The 17801-nt window shown below is 40.1% G+C and overlaps 1 protein-coding gene across 1 annotated transcript in view; it reads left to right on the top strand.

Annotated features, from left to right (window-relative positions):
• LOC308182997 (uncharacterized protein) overlaps positions 1-17801 on the top strand; it is a 230889-nt gene that overhangs the window by 176473 nt on the left and 36615 nt on the right. Inside the window, exons 30-33 of the mRNA XM_080568459.1 lie at positions 7629-8785; positions 8906-9172; positions 11148-11224; positions 12466-12609. The gene's annotated coding sequence lies outside the window, so the exon portion shown is untranslated. The remainder of the gene's footprint in view (positions 1-7628; positions 8786-8905; positions 9173-11147; positions 11225-12465; positions 12610-17801) is intronic.

Below are 17801 nucleotides of genomic sequence, written 5' to 3'. Positions count from 1 at the left end.
CTGCCTCTTTAAGAAAACATCTATTTCTTTTGCTAAACATCAATCCAGGAAAAAAGACCTACGTGTGTTTCATTTTTCTTTGCTGACGTTTTGATGTGATTAAATTCATGGTGCTGCAAAGAAATATTGCCAAGCAAACCTCACAGCCTGAGAACCAGCGCAGTATTCTTTCGAAGCCAGCAAATGCACAGCAGCTTTCTCTTTAGCAAAATTAGTAAAAGCACAGTTTCACTCTAACCTTTAAATCACTTCATCTCTGCTTGGGGCACTTCTGTTGAAATGCTGAGTGTCTTCTTTCTATCAAGTGACGGAGGTAAACAGGCTACAAAAGCAAAGTAATGCCTTCAAATCTGAGCAAGACATTTGGGGAGTCTGATGCAGATGTGTAATAAACAGAGAATCTATCCTTATATTGACTAAGTTAATTTCTTTAGCCATTTATTTCTTGTCTACTGATATACTCAGAACTTGGGAGGCTGAAGTGATATTTATAGTGATTGCAGTTTAAAGCAAAAAGCGTTGTTGTGACTCATTTCTTTGCCTGTCTCAGTTCCCCAAGGAGGTGTTACTTCTGGCATTTGCCTAGGCACTGAAACGTTTTCTTCTCAATTCATTCACTGTGGAAAAACATTTATGTGAAAGACCAGTCCTACTGGTTTGAGAAAACTAAGTGCTAGGGCTGAAAAACTCTCTGAGCCCCTGGCTTCACTTTTAACTCTTTTTAAAATTTTTTTTCTGATACTTGGAATCATGAGAGGGAATTTTTTCATCTGCAGGGAAAGTGGCACCCACTAATATTGTACTTGAGTGGATTTCAAGAAGAAACCACCTTCCAAACAGCCTTACAACTTAGCTTATAAGATGGTCTATATATGCATCATCTAGCCCTAGCTTTTTTCTCCTGGACTGTATTTTTTCTTTTCTTTTTTTTCTTTTTAGTGGTGATTCAAATGCTTACCTCTTGGTCCTGTGCAGGTTTTGGCTGTTCTGTCTATAAGATTAACCTTAGCTGCAAGTTTTTCTTCTCTACGCATTCATTGACTTCCCATAGACACATAAAACACCAAGGTGATCGATTGCATACATACAGCCTCTTCTTCCATGAAGCACAATAGCTCTTCTACCAGGACAGGATTTGGTTTCTTTGTCAAAAGCTCTCTGGGTTTCTTCTCGGTTGGCAGCCAACCTTTGTGACACTGGCATGCAGTAGATAGGATTGATTATGCTCAGCTTTGTGTTTAAAGGCCGAGTGGTTATTTTCAGGGTCACGTAGTAAAAAAATGAAGGAGCTGGGAATAGAAGCCAGGAGCCCTGGTTCCCCATCTCGTGCCTGTAAACGCATTTTCTCTCTTAAAGGCAACCTTTGCAAAGGTATTCAGTTTAACCGACCATGAAGGTACGTGAAGATTAAGTGAGACTTGCTGACAGCTTTGAAAGCTGAGAACAAAACTTGTGTGTCCTGGTGCTGAGCCCCTCTTCCATCAAGCCCTAGAGTCGCTTTCCCAGCTCTGTGCAGATACCTCCTGAGCCCTGCATCTTTGCTCCTGAAAAGTTGGGTGTATGGGAACGTACACGGCTTACAAGAAATGAAGGGCTCCTTGTTTTATGTCCTCTCCTTTCCGACACTGGGGGAAGTCACCAAGTCATTTGCTTTCTCAGTATATCACACAAAATACAAAGTGTTAGAGCCAGTCGCGCCATTCTTTACAACGTGTAGACAGAGTTATGAGGTTGGGCAGCAGCTTCGTTGATTTAAAAAATAAAAATTTGGTTCTAATCTTTGGAACAGGCAGAATAAAAATTTTAATTACTTGTTTGTCTATAAATAATTCAGAGGAACTATAGGTTATGCTTATACACATGCACGCACAAGCAAGATACATATCTAGTGCTAGAAAATTGCTCGAGCCTCTTGTAGGTAGTAAATTCTCCATGGGTTTACAGACAGTAGTAGATATGTCCATGCATGCTGACAGAGAAATCATATGTCAAAGTGATCAGCCAACAGCAGCAGGGAAGTCTATTTGGTAAAGGCACCAAATGTCAGGCCTTCTCTAGTCAGTTTTCTATATGAAGAGGTTGACTTTGCTAATGGACAGGAAAAAAACTTGTTGCGATAGGTGAAAGAGCTGATCGCGTGTCAGATTCTTCCATTATCCATATTCTTGCAGCCATTCGTCGTTGTCTGATCCCCATCCTGCTGGGTAATGGGATATATAATGTCCTGAATAGCTCTACCCGAACAGTTTAGAAAAAGAAACTGTTATTGAGGGGCTCAGATATTTAGGTGCTCATTAGCATTTTCAGAGTCACTGATGGTTGATTCCTAATTGGAATTACATTTACGTGGCTAATTCCTGAAGTTCCTTAAACCTGAGGAAAGATATCTGCACCTATAGGAGCCAAAATAAATGTGAAAATGTCACTGTTACTGCAAAGATAATTCTTTTTGGCTAGTATTACAGATGGCAAAAGGAAAAGATGCTTTATAATTCATCAGCTCCTGTGACTGCAGAAGTACAGGTTGCTGCCTGAGGAAACTGAACAGACCTTCTGGTTTGGAGACTAACAGTTTATCCACGAGGTCGCTCTGTTCCTTAGAGACTTAGCCCATAGTTCCTTCTTACCTGATGCTTTAACACCACGCTTTTAATAACATCCTGTTCTCTGCATTTATATTTATAGACCTGCCAACACTGTCCGTCTTTGGCACCCAACATGGCAGTAAGGTCTTGGCACATGCATTTCTGGTATGCATGTGATGCTGAGCTCTGCAGTGGGTCTTATGTATTGGATTTAATTACGTATTTCTACCTAGTCCTTTCCCTCTCCCCAAGTCTTCCTGAAAAACTACTTGCTAGATGAAGTGTGGAGGAATTTGTAGGTGAAGTTAGGTGATTCCTGAATACACAAACATTAATAATAGGACATGTGAAGGAAGAGGACTTATGAATGAAAACAGGTAATTGCCAATAGAAAAGTGTGAATAGGAGCTAGTTTCCTATCAATACAAAATGTGTGCACACCACTGCTTTATTTCTTTAGGAAGAAAAGAGATTGAGTCATATATCAATTAACCTTAAGCCAGATAAGTGGCTGAGGATTAATTTACTAGATAATGATGAAATTTGGAAGGACATGGAGGATTTGTTGGAAACTATTTAAAGTATAATTAATGTTTCTTTTAAATATACAGAGAGATAACAGAATTAGTAGGGAAAAAAAGCACTTTTTATTAGAAAATGGAGCATTTTCAAAGGAAAATATATGCTTAAGCATCTGTTTCCAGCTGCTGGGAGATGATGTGTTTTCATCCAAGACAAAGGAGCTTGCTGGAGTTACACGGCAGAGGATCAGGTCCTGGAATAAAAAGGACAAAATTTATATAGTGAGTGGCTGAGCGCTCTTGCAGGCTGCTTGTTAAGAGTCTGATAATGTTAATTGGAGCTCTTTTGCATGGCACAGGGCCTCTACACTTGCATTTGGAACAGGATTTGCCTTGTGCCCAAGTACGTGATGCACTGAATTGCTGTTGCTGGGGTCCTGAGCTACTTCAGCTTCTGCTGCCTTTTCTTCTTCCAGGGACAAGGTGCTGGGAGAAATTTCCAGCAGTTCTCTCTGAGCAGTTCTCTCTGTTTACCCTTTGGGGCAAAGTGCATCTTTAAAAAAAAAAAAGGAAATATTTCGATTGCTAATTTATACCCTTGGCATTCAGGGTGACTTTTTCAAGTGACTGACATGCTGCATGATTAGTTGCTCATAGCTTTATAATTAGCTGAAATGTCATTTACGTTGCATTGCCTCGTTGCGTGTTTTGCTCTGTGTGCAGTCACTGGAAAGGAAAGCACTTCTTCATACACCACTGCAGTGGCAGCATCGCTGTTTTAGCTGAGGGACAGAGTCTTTTCTTAGATTAGCAATCCTACCTCTCTTGAAAAATTAAAAATAAAATAAACAGTTATGCCACCTTTTCCTCCATTATGACGCCATAAAAAAAAAAACAAAACAGATTCTAATTTGCCTCTGACTTGACCTAGAAGAATTAGCACCTGTGGTGTGTCTTTTTTCCCCATGCATATACTGTTTTTTGGTTTTTTTTTGTTTTTTTTTTTTTTGTGTGTGTGTAATTAATGCAGTTGTGTGATCATCGGAAATGAGAATACCCTAAAGAGAAGGGTTTGCATGGACTTACCAGCCAGCTGTGGTCCATGCCGAAGCATGTTCAGCCCCAGGGCCATGGGGAAGGGAGGTAACATGTTTCCTGCGTGGCTTTTGCAGAGTCCCTGTGCTGAAGGGGCAGGTCACAGGGGTGACACTGGGCAGGCAGGACTCAAGGGGACATTGGTGGCTCTGAATTATTCCTCTTTTGCGGTCGCTGTGGCTGTTTGTGTGCTCCCTGTCCTAGGGGCAGGGTGAAAGCAGGGAGGAGATGGAAATCATTGCACGTGGTGGTTTTTGTCTGCCCCCCATAAGCAGCCATTCATGCCAGCATGGAGAAGTCTGTATGTTGCCTGTGTTTCCACTTCTCGGAGAAAAGCCTCCAGTCCCTTTCATCAAAAAACACAAAGGGATGGATAGCTCACAGCCTATAATGAATCTTTCATTTGGAGATCTCAAAACCCTTCAAAATTATCTCCCAAGCTTTACACCTGTAACTCTGCAGAGTTTAGAGCCGTTTTCTATTTCTGCCATGGTTAATATGTTTCAGAAAGTCTCCGAAAACCAATGCTTTATTCTCAGGATCTATAATAGTGGTAATATGTACCTCTCCGCTGCGGTTTTGATTTAGTGCCTTATTGTTCAGCACCCAGCTTCTGCAGAGTCCCTCTGACATATTTCAAGTGCTTTGAGGAACACACAGTACATTACAGTATGGCCAAGGGTCACATTTCTGAAAGGAATTAAGCACCTAAGCTCCTTTCAAATCTAGCCTGCGTGTTTTAGGAGGCAGCATGTTGGGATCTATTGTCCACTGCATTACGCCCGGGATATTTTTGCTTTATTAGTGTTGCTCTGCCTCAGCTTCTATTTTATCAGCACCAGATTTAATGCATTGCCGGACACAAGGTGCAGGTAGAGAAATAGAGCACAAGCCAGCTGCTACTCACAGGTCTGTAGGAGATCCCATCAAAACCCTTTGCCATGCCTTTAGCACTGCAGGGAAGTGGTTCTGTTTGGCCACAGAAGCCAAATTACGAGAGATGTTCTTTTATCATTGCTTTTATGTTGGAAAGAGTGCGATAATATTTTTACCTATTGGTAGGATGCAAAAGCGCCTCTTCCTTCCGATCCCTATATAAATAGGTTTTACGTTACTCGATACAATGTGCTTCAGTGATTGGAAATGTCAAAGTGATTACGGTAAGCTGGCATTTGGAAAGTGCTGGAGTGTCTATGGCTACACAGCCTGGTGAGAAGTTTCAAATTATCTTAAGCTGCTAAAACGCAGACTTTCTATCCCACAAATATGACGTTAATCTCTCTTTGTGGTAGAGATTATGGAGGAAAATGACCCTGCTGAGCTCCCTCTTGTTCTGTTTTCACAGCAGCTTCTGAGAGAAATGAATCCACTTGATTTATTTTTGGTATGAAAAATCTGTCTTGCAATAGCTATAGTTCAATATTCACTTGCCTTTAGCCAATATACTGAGATCAGAATATTGATGATGATTTCATTTTACTGTGAAAGATGATGTTTTCTGATACAGTCCACAGCTCCTGCAATCCAAACAAATGTTACTCAGAGCTTTTCAAGAGTTTTTTTCCCCTATTAGGAACAGGTTAAGCACGCTCTGGCTTATTTGTAAAGTGTAGTAACAGGCCAAACGCAGAATGATTCAGGGCGAAGTTAAACAGTTCAATACTCCAGCACCTGAATGCAGTGTTCCTGGCCCTGTCAGGTGCATGGGTGTTAAACATCAGGCTCCTTTTACAGTTAACAACAACAACAAAGCATGACCCCAATACCCACAGGTCCAAGGTTCTGAACAAGCTCTACTAAAACAAAGGAAAACCAAATTCTTATTGAACCTGAGATGAGTATAAAGTGGGCTGAACAGCTTTACAGAAAATTAAGATATTAAAAATGTTTCTCGCACACAGCTGTTTGGCTTGTGGTAATGTTTCTCAGCATGCATCTTCATCAGTAACAAAATAATTCTGAAAGAGCAAGGTTCTTGGCCCTGCTGATGCTTTCCCCCCACCCTCTCCATTTTCAAATAATGTTTTACTATGAAGGTTTTCTCTTCTGATTTATGATGACTTGCCCTTTACAGGAGCACTTGTTTCAGGTTGAAGCCTTCGTAATAGCACAGCTGATGGAGGAGTTTGGACATGAAGAAGTTATCAGTATTAAAAATACCCTTTCATGACAGCAGAGCTTTCATTAGAGGAAAAAAATGTTTGTTATCTGTTAAAATGGTCAGGCCCTATACTCCTCCCCAAGTCTGTTTTGTTGCCAGGCTGCATTTATTGAGTGGCTGTGTTGTTGGGTTTTTGTTGTTAATTTTTTTCTCATTAGTGTCTGTGATGAACAAAATTGGGATAGATATGAAATATAGATACCTGAAGTCAAGTCCTGGAAGGTTAAAGTTAAAAAAGACTTAGTTCACATTCAATTAAAGTCACTTATTGCAGTAAAATATCTCCCCTTCAACTCCAGGTCTGCCTTTTGAGTTATTCTTACCCCAGCACTGAGTGAAAGCCTGCCTAGGAGCAGTGTCGGGGCAGTGAGAGATTGCAGAATGGATCATTACTGTTTAAGCAAGCAGAAAACAGCCCTGCGTTTTCCCCCCCCAGTTCTGCTATGGGAAAATAAAAACTGTCTGTTTCTCCCTATTTACTACAGTGGGTTAGCGGTAATCACCATTTATGAAGTCACTCATAAGAAAGTAATAGCCTGAGTAGTGCTTTGGGATTAAAGCACATCTTTAAATGATACTATAAGGAATCATTTACGTGATGCAACACTGATCTGTAGCCCTGAGATGGGTTTACATGCCATGATTGACCAAACATTGCTTGTTTTATTGCCCAGGATGATATGTAGCACTCTCGTATTTTTCCCTTCTGTGTGAAAGTAGCTTTTGTGGCTGGTGATATTTAGCACTGGTGAAATGTGCAGGGGAGACTGTGACTGGTGCTTCCCAGTGATCTTACGTGGGTGATGGAAGGTGATGTTACCACTCAGCAGTGGCTTTTATTCACACCAAGTTGCTACGTTGCCCAAAAGGGGGAGAGAGCCGTGAAGTGACAAAGGTTGTGAAGGTGAGTAGCTAGGGAATCCCCAAGTTGCTATTTTTGTTTTTAATGAACACACAGGACGAAATTCAATGGTGGTGTTACTCCAAGTACTTGCACCAGAAATCACAATAATAGTTTATATGTGTCCTGGGAATGTAGGGAACCAAGCTGTATAGCCTAGGGTTCTCTTGAATAAATGCAGTACAAGATGAATTAAATGTATGTTTATATAAACTCCTTAGTTTATAAAATTGTGACTGTGAAAATGTCAGCATATGAGTTGGGTTATGCTAGATGAACTTTCTCAAAACACGTACGTGAAGTCAGAGTTTTCTGCACCATATCTCGTTGTGGTGATGTTGCATGTGTTGAAATCTATTTTGTAGAAAGAAAGTTTGGACCAGATTGAAATACTTCACGCACTTGTCAATTTTGACATGAACAGGCAGACACAAACACTCTTCTGTTTTTGTTTCTTCACGTGATATGATCCTGCTCCTGTTTTCATATGAAGCAACATGGAAATTTAGCAGTTGAAGCTGGACAGCTGTGACTCTGGCACTGCAAAACAGTGTCCTAAACACTTGATGTCTCTTCCCAGTGTCTCATTATCGAAACCACAGTCTCTAGGAGCATGCAGGTAAGTGTCCCTCATTATTAAAGCATTGCTTCTGGGCAGGTTATGCTCACATTTGAGCCAAAATATTTCTTTTTAAAAATCTTGTTCGCCCTTGCAGATCTGAAACAGCTTCCCTTATGGCCTTCTGAATACTTTTAAAAATCCATTCATTTGGAGCAAGGATGGAAATTGTGTTGTAAGAGAGCCAAAGAGACTGTTTTGCTGGTTTGGTTTATTGGATGGCTGTAATAATTCATTATTTGTATAGGAATCTTTTTTTTTTTTTTTTTAAACTGCTGGACAGCCATCCATTCAGGACTGTAAATCTAATTAATTTGAATACATGAGATTTGCAAGAGTGTTTCTGTTTTGGTTTGAATACAAGAGATAATTAGCTAGCAAAAACTTTACTGCTTTGGGCAGTACTTTTTGGCAGTTCTGAAGTTAAAGCTATAGGCAGTATATTAGGTCCAAGAAGAGAATAAGGTGATTAAAAAAGAATTCCTCACGACTTGGATGGTACCAACAGCTTAGCTTGTGTTTGTTATGAGAGGGCATCTGTCTCTCTGCCTTATTAGATGAGGAGAAGGCAAATATAAACACAAGGAAGAGCCAATCCAGCTCCCCACATTGATTCCACTTTGCCAAAAGCCACTGTACTGACTGTTCTCATGGGCTGTTGCAGCTGCGAATACATCTGCTGCGACTGTGCCTCTCGCCACGGGGGTTGTCCCTGTAGGTTTTCTCTAAAATGGCAATCTCTCAATACAAATATTGACAAGTGCCATCTAACTGTGCTGTATGTTATCCAGATTAGGCTCCCCAAAAGGAGTGGTATATGCAGAGGTGCTGAGCAGTAGTTGTACCCTTCATTTGTATGGATAATTACTGGTGGAGACAGGCTAACGCAATGGAAAAAGGAAAGTACTGTCAACCGTACATATGATCTGTAGATAAATGGATATGATTTATTCTTGTTCTCTAGTTAACACCAGATTTACACTTTTTTTTTTTAAATCCTTTGCTTTCCATCATTCTATGCAGGATCCTTAGTCTGAAATATGCTCGAAGTCAGCACGTATCACTAAAAGTGCTCATGTATAGAGGAATGACAGTGCCAGGTTGCAAATGGTGTTGCCAAGATGCAGTGGTAGGACACAAGGAGAAGTTCATTGGCAGCGTGGTTCCGTGAAGGAATCAAACATATGGGAAGGAGACACATTACAAAGGGTACTTCTGAGGCTGAAGACCTGGACAGAGATGAGAAAATGCATTCAGTTCCTCATGCTGGCATGAGCTGGCTGTATGAAGGTGAGCGGCTTGTTAATTTTGTGCTCTGAATTCATTCCTGGATTCTTTGTACCTGGTATCAGCCGCTAGGTCCCAGGGCAGTGAAATAGACATTAATGAGTAAAGCAGCCACCACAGCCACTGCTCTGCTTTAGACATCCTAATGTATGCTGATGGCAATCAAGGAAGCCAATATTTTGAGCAATGTCAGCTAAAACTTCTTCAGTAGCTCTCCAGTAGACGATTGATTACTGGGGAGAAGGGAGCATGGACAACGGCATCGCTGTAGCCATGTCTGAGAGCATGCACAGCTCTTCCCCATGCTTGTGAAGAGCTCAAGCTGATACTAATGTAAACAGTGTCTGAACCTCTTTGAGTTAAAATTTAGTTCCTGTAACACCCTACAATATGTATGTAATGGCCCTGTCAGCATTGTGTGTACACCTTAGTGAAAACTGGAATGATTGCTTTGAATAGAAAAAAAAATCCATGTGCTTTGGGTAAGACCAGACCATTGATGGAGATGCAGAAAGATTAGATTGGTCGAAGCCTGTAGATAAATTTCTGGCTTAATTTTTGATAGAAATGTGATCCTGATGTGAGGAAGAGTGCAGGTGTTTTGGTGATATTCCGCTGATGTTAGATTTGAAAAGGATGGGAGAAGAATAGGGAGAGTTCATGGAGCTGAAATTGTTTCATGTGATTTCTTACCACTCCTACTCCTATTGGTGCCCAGAAGCTTGGAGGTGGATGCTGGGGCTTCTCAAACCCTGATGAATGGAGCTGGCTTCCTTAGTGTGTCAGTAGAGGCCAATACTGTTTGTTTGGATCCCATCTTTGCTGCAGTGAATCACAAAGAACTACAGTTCAGCTTATTTTCAGCATTTTGTTGCTAAAAATCCTCTTTTTTTGGGTCCCTTTTACTTGCAAAAAAAAGTTGAGAATTTTTTCAAAGAGAACAACTGTGGGACAATTATAGTTTCTTCTGTTCAGCTTTGATTAAAGCTTCATGTTTATTTTTAAGAGAATCACAAGGCGCTTGCTTGATGCTAAATGTAAGTACGATGACTCAAAGAGAATGCTGAGGTCCAAACTTTGAGAAATGAATCAGTGAGACACTCCCAGCAGTATTAAATCCCACTTCATATTTTCAAAGCTGCCAACAAATTTAAACAACAAAAATTAAGATAACATGTTGTTTTGGTCTGTATTTTTAGGACGACATATGCTACCAATTCTCAGAGAACATCTCGTAGTTGATTGGGAGATGTGCAAGTGCTTTAATGCTGCAATCCATAATGATTCTCATACACATGGATTTTTTCATAACTTGGGCTTTTGCTGTGTTTCTAAAACCAACCAAACAAAAAAACCCTGACTTTAAACTGAATACTGCACCTTGCCTGATAACCTCTGCACATACTGAGTGCTCTTGTTGTGTGGAGATGCTTTTTAAAGTGTTTACAAGAAGAAACAAAGAGGCATAAGTATCTTTTCTTTAAGCATCTAAACAAGGTGTATCCTCTTGTTTTCACACTCTAAGGCATTTCTGAAAATCCTAGGAATATCTGCTTACTATTTAAGCTGGTAGGTACCTTCAGCAAGATTGGACGTAGAGGCTGCACTACTTATTGCAGCAGTAAGAATGATCAAAAAAAATCCTTCTTGGGTGGAGTAAATGTGTGATAAAACCTCATAGATCATTGTTAGGAGTGGTTCTTTTATAACCAAGTTTTGAGTCAAATTTTTCCATGTACTTTATTCTTATTGGGGGTATAATCTTGCATGTTTCTGTCCATCTTCAGTTACACTTTAAAAGGTCACCTTGTGTCGTTAATATTTTAAATCCACATCAAATGAGGAATCAAGAGTGCAAGCATCCAACTTCACATACAAATATCTATTTCTGCTTTTGGAATGAGAAAAGAGCTATTTGATTGTCCTCAAAATGCAACTACAGAAGCTTTAAAATGTTTATCATTTCTGTCTGTGGTAGTGTGTCCACAGAAATATGGGTGCAGTTGACCACAAGCACTAAACAGATGAAGTCCCTCACCTTTCTGGAGTCTGAGGGTAAGGATGAGTCTGTGAGTATATTAACATTACACATATATTTTTAACTTGAGTGTACCTTTTACAAAATCAAAAAAAAAAAATTGTAAATGTTGAAGTGTATGTAACTTCTAATGAAAGAAATTACACGGAGACTTTTTGTTAGGTCTCATGGTATTCACAGTGCTACTTATGGTGTAATTTTTCCCCATATCTTTCCGTCACAAGGAAAAAAAATCCTTTTTGAAGCTGCTGTAGAATATTGGCATGAAGTTTATCTTATGCAAATGGAAGGAAGGCTTCAAGACATCATTGCAGTAACAAGAGTCACTGCTCTGTGGGCCTGAATTTCACTTTTATTGTCTATTTGCAGATGTTTACAGTCTGATTCTCATTTGTGCTAAGGCATTTTCTTAGTGCTCTGACAGGCGTGAAGTACCCTTCTACTCTATAAGTTCTAGTAGATTTCATTGATTTGGATGTGTTGGGTTCATTCTCTTCCACTACTGGAAACAAGAAATTTCATATCAAATTTCAGTGTGAACAGAGGAAATCCAAATTCTTTATCTCATACATGAGAACTTGTGTTCGTTCTGGGTTCGAAATCAGACATTCTAATCAACTAGAGTGCATTCTCGGGTCTGATAAATCTTAACAGACCCTTTAATCTATATGGCTTAGAGTTTGTGCCAGAGCGTGCAGCCAGCTGCAAAATATGACTTTCAGTAGTTTCATAATTTCTGCATGTATTTTTTCGGGTAAGTGTCTCTTCAAGATATTGTATTGTTGCTTTATGAAAGAGGCTTAAGCTGACTCTGAGTTTAAATTACATTTTTTTTTCTTCCCAATTTAGAGCTTTTCCAGGTGTCACAAGATAGGGGCACTATTATAAAGGAGAAGACGGACTTTTGAATGGTGGTGCTATTTTTATTAGCTGTGCATGCATGCATAGATATATTTGTGCTCCATTATGCCCCATTTCTCACTTTGAGTGCCACTTCTAGTCATTTTCATGACTTTCTGAAGCACTGAACTGAATATCACTTATGGGCAGGAGCTAAAGGCCAGCAATGTCACTTCGTAATTCGCTTCAGTAATCTTTGGGCTGAGTTTAACAACAGAGTTCTTCTGTATCTGCAGCACTGACTTTTTTGGCAATCCACTTGTACCTGCTGCTGCTTACATGCAAGAACAGATTGACCACCCCCAGGTACCTTGGAAATGATGCTGGTGTAGCTGGCTGTGTTATTCTATATTTACAGGGTTTTGCGCTGTGGATGAGAGCACAAATTGGCACCCAGTGCCCCTGCCGGTGACAACAGCCTTGCCATGGAAGAGGTGTAGCAGGAGTCAACCAACGTGGGCTGCTTGCCATCTCCCTGTGCATGCACACAGCCCCCGTTACAGTAGGTCTTGCGTGACATTCAGCTTTCTTGCTAGCTCTGCATGGGGATGATTCTTGTGGAAGCAAAGGTTAGTCTAGCTGAAATGGTTTTTGCTGTAGAGAGACACGGTGTTACCTATGGTGTGTATCCTGATATGCTATCAGAGCATTAGGATAGCCCTTGCTCAGCATCATCTTGGGCAGAAACAATAAGAGCCATACTCTCAACTTGCAAGTAAGGTAGAGTGGGGATGTACTGTTTTCAGTTCTCTTGACTTTCAAGTTGAAGATTTTGTAAATGTAATGTTCTGTCCCCCTTCCCCCCAGGATTTCTCTAAAAAATAAGATAACCTTGGCACGCTGTTGTAATCGTCACTCGCTCTTTCCCTTGGCACTCTTAGGACAAGTGTTGCTTGTACCCTGAAGGCAGCCAGCAGTGCTAAATTTTATCCAACTGTGACTGTTGCTTTATTACCATGAGGACGCAGGACTGAGCAGACAGTGCAGAGGAAGATATTTCAAACTCCTCTTATACCTTCAGTTTGGGAAATTACATTTTGCCGTGTAGTTTTTAATCTGTCGGTATAGACCATACAAAATGACAAGTGAGCATGATTTAATTTTATGATAGCACTGCATTAGATGACCGTTTTATGTTGCTGTAAAAGAAGGTTTTGAAGTAGTGGTGTGCTTTGCTCTTCCTTCCACATTTGAGATTCTTGTTTCTTGAGGTTTGGCAATAAAACCTTAAGAATGTTTTCATATCTTTACTGTTGTCTCCTGGGATCTGGTTACCCATGCAAAGCCCTATTTGGCAAAGCAAGTATCACATAGGCACCGAGTGTTTTTGTGTAATTTTATCAGGACTTGGCAAAATATTTTATTATGGACATTCTAGCCTGATCTCTTCTTTTACAGGTGGGAAAAAATGGGTCCAGGGAGTGTAAGCAATAAGCAGATGGCCAGAACCCAAACCCCAGTCCGGTTATCAACTAATTAAGTAGCCAAATCTGGACTTGAGAAGGTTCTTATTCAGTAGAGCAAGCTCTGTGTTAGTTTCAAGCAACTTCCTTGTAGGAAGTGTGTAAGTAAAAATTCATTTGTTTGAAATGGTGGTCTATTAAACTGAATTAAAAAAAATAGTAAGATAACACTAGGATAGGATTCAAATATTTTAATTAATGAGCAAATTGCTTTTGTCTCTTGCAAGTCTCTGATGCTAGAGCAGTTTATACCAGCTGAGAATCTGATCCCGAATTTTCAAAGATAAATTCATCTCTTTTATCTGCTGCATCATTGTAAGAAGAGATATATGTTCACATGCAGTGGAAAAGAGGAGGGAAGTAGAGCTACAGTAAGTACTGTTCTCCAGTGTCCCAGCCAATGTAAAAATCCTGCAGTTGCAGAAGGACATGGGCTTCTATATTGGGTGCTCAGAAAGGGAATTTAAAGCAGTGACAAATACGTAGCAGTTTTGTATAATCAGCATGCTATCTGTTGTATTGAATCATGGAAATGTAGTAAAATCCAAGGTGAACATCCATTTAGGAGTTCCTGAAGGGTTTCTTGAGAACAGGCCAAATTCAATATGTCTTCAGGTGCCTTAAAGTTCATGCAGAGAAAACACACTCTGCTGCCAAAATTTGTTAGAAAGAGATGTTATGGGAGCTCTGATGACAATTGCTTAGAAGGTACTTGTTTCATCATTTTGTTTCTTAATTATTGAGGTAATGGAAGTCAACAAGGCTAATCTGATTTGCGGGAATAATTGAGGTCAGTGTGCAGGGAAGAGGGAAAGAAAGAGGTGGCTTGCCATTTAATCCAAATGAAATGATAATTTTCACTTGGACAAGCAGAGAGCAATCCAGAAACAAGATGAATGCATTTTGTTTTAAAAATGTACAGGGCTTTGAAAATTTAAGGGAGGGGGAGGGGGCAAAAAAGAAGAAGCTGGAGAATAGGCAGAGGGGATAAAACACTACTGCAAAAAAACAACCTATTCCATTTTATTTTCCATGCACTATGATTAAAAACATCTTAATAAATTAAAGCAAACTGCAATAGAAAATGGAAGGGGAAAAAAAAACCTCAGACCTACTAGGAGCCGCAATGATGGGAGTCCTGGTAAGAGATTCAGTTGTAGGCTATTTTAATTCCCCTGTGATCTTAGGACCCTACCTCATCTGTATTGCTCATACCACAAGGCTGTTACCTATTTTTAACATAACTATAAAATAGCTCTGATAAAATTTTAAAGTAGGTAAGGCTAATACACCTCAATTTCTTGTTTTATTTGGTTTGCAGTTCTAAGGTGTGTGATGATCTTACATCAGCATGCACTTTACGGTAAATGTGAATAGTTTCTTCTATTTTATATTTCTCTCCAGAATAAAGTGATGGGCTTTTTCTAGCGCAGACATGCACTACTTCAAGATTAGTCTACTCCTGCCCCCTTCGTCCCATTCACATAAAACACATTAATTCTTCTGCAACTTTGCATCTTCGTTATTGAATCCACTTCTCTTTGGTAACACTGTTCTCACTTACAAGCAGATAAAGCTGAGGACTTGAAAAAATGGGAAGCAAGAGGGCACAGTTATTCCAAATAATTTTCTTATTTATTAGCCTTATAAATTACTATTTGATATCTCCAACCTAGCTGATGTTTTCAACACTTTACAAAATCAGAATGGCTTCGGATTATTCAATTGTGAATTGAGTCTGTTCTCCAGTTTAGTATACAAAGCAAGTAAGACTTTCTTTTTTAACTGATCTCCATTATGACACTAAGGAATGGATGGTAAAATGTCAGCTGCCACATTGCTGGCCTGTTGAACACTGACCAAATCCTCACTCTGCAGTGTGGATTTAATCTGCTGCTGGGCTACACAGCAAGAGGAAGGAGGCTGCATTGGAAAGGACTGAGAGTCAGTCTGCCAGTTCTTTCTCCTTTTCTGGATGTTTTTTTTTTTTTGTGTGTGTGTGATCTTCCCCCCATTGAGGTGAAGGGGAACAAAATATTAGTCTGTCTTTAGCCATCCTTAAACAAGAGATGTGAGTCTTGCAGACTGGTGCTTCATCTCTTAACAGTGCACAGGCAGAAGCACTCATGAATGTTCATTGCAGTTGTAAGATTTTTGTACCAAATTAATCACCATGTACACCTGCATCCATCTGCCTCCAGCAGCTCCAAAAAGAGGTCTGTCACAAGAGTCCTAAAATGTTCTGCCAGAGAATTCTGATGGGGTTTTAAGTCAGGCTGGCTGGAGGCTCATTCTCTGTGCTGTGCCCCTCATGGGGCATAGCTGGACTCCTGTCAAGCTGGCAGCAAAGGAAGAACTCTGCATTACAAGCAGTTCCATGGTGTGAGGTGATGCTGTAGTTAGTGACAGCTTGGGGCCCACAAATATGGCATTTCCGTGATATGGGATCTGCTCAGCAGTGCATATCGGATCCACGCACCTAGTCAGCTTGTGGGATGAGCGTAGCATTCCCCCAAATAGTTCACGTTTACCTGTGCAGTGGAAAAAAAAATCATCCTAGAGGCTTATTATCATGCGTTCACGTTGTTAATAGTGCTGGTAGGGTGCTTAATTAGAGTAATACCTCAACATCTAAGTGCAGTTATAGCTTTTAAAACAAATTTCTGTACTATTGACGTAGGGAAGGCAATCTGCACTGTGTTGAGCCCCAGCCGTAATTGAAGTGGTGTATTTTTGTCCCAGGTTTGTGGGACCTGAGTATTAAATTGTCCCAAGGTTTTTAACTTTAAGCTAGGTATCTTTCTACGAGATATTTCCACTGCAGACCGTGAAGGGGAAACATCAATATTTACCATCTTCTAACTTGTTTTTTAAACTCATGAGACATGCTTTAAGAGCTGCTTATTTGTAAAGGAGGAGTTTTCTTTTAAGCAAAGTAAAGGGAAAGCTGCTTTTAATAATGGTTCACTTTAATCAGTGGTTAGGGAATAGCACTCTCCAATACTTTCCTTCTCATTTATGTCTCTTCGTATCATAACCTGTGCTGGAAGAGAAGAGTCTGGCCAAGACATTTTTCTGGCGTTCAGCAGGAAGAGTAGTTGGTGGTGAGGTGGCATGTAGTAGGGACGGGAACTGTGCCTCCTCCTAGGCTTGTCAGGCAGGAGATTTTGAGATAGGCATAACACTTCAATCCCAATGGATTTTTGGATGAAAAGCTATTTTTTCAGCAGGGAGTTTATCTAAGTAGCTACATATCTTACAAGAAATTAAACCGATTAACCAAACCTTGTAGCTAGGCCTTCCCAGATGATTAGGTTCCAACATTAAAAAAATCTTCTGTTGCAGACTGGACATTTAAGGTGGAAGAATAGATTTTAGGCTGCAGGACACTCAGAATTTGCCTGAACAACCAACTGCCATGTAAGCAAGGCAGTACAACCGGAGCATCATCTCTTCTGCCTGTCCCCCTGGAATCAGCGTTCCACATCCTTCCTTGGTTTTCCACAAAGCCATCTGCTTCTACAGCTCTACTTAATTCGGGCTTAGAAATTAAATGAAATATTTAGCTTCACGTTGAAATGCTAGGTGATTTTGGTCAGTTTTACTGTTGGGTTTTTCACAAGGCTCTTAATAAACCTTGTGCCTAGGTTTTGTAGTGCTCCTCTGAAAACCCACCCGCTCCTTTCAGTGCAGGGTTGACTAGCAGAAATGCTTTTGCACACCTGTTAAAATACTGTACCGCTGTTAAAATGTTTGAATTCCTACTTTGCTTTGAATGTAAATATGAGTTATATAAGCTAATGAGGACATTTCTGTTCATATAGAATTTGTGGATGCATGTTGAAAACAGCCATAAAAGGACATTTCTTGTCTTCAGCAAAACTGACAGCCATTCTCTGAATGTATGCTGCTTGTGCTGAAAAACCAAGACGTATGATTGTCTCTTTCAACTAAGGAAAAAAATACTTTTTTAATGTCTGTAAGAGTGAAAATCTATGGTGTTTGCTATGATGCTTCCTTTCAAGAAGCACTGCTTTGTTTTGGTGTGCAACTATTGCTTTTCCCTTTGCTTGTCTGTCTTAAAAGACAAATTCTAGTGGGAATGCACATCTGTGATTAACCTCCCTTCCTTCCACTGTCAGTCAGAGCCTTCTCAGCAAGAGGCTTGTTTAGAGTTTAAAAATCATTATGTTGAGAAGTTGTCTGGAAAAGGAATTTGAAGGTGTAATAT

The sequence above is a fragment of the Anser brachyrhynchus genome (genome assembly GCF_964034855.1).
Source record: "Anser brachyrhynchus genome assembly, chromosome: 26".
NCBI lineage: Eukaryota > Metazoa > Chordata > Aves > Anseriformes > Anatidae > Anser > Anser brachyrhynchus.
The sequence above is the reverse complement of the archived record's forward strand: the minus strand, read 5'-3'. Positions and strand labels throughout refer to the sequence as shown.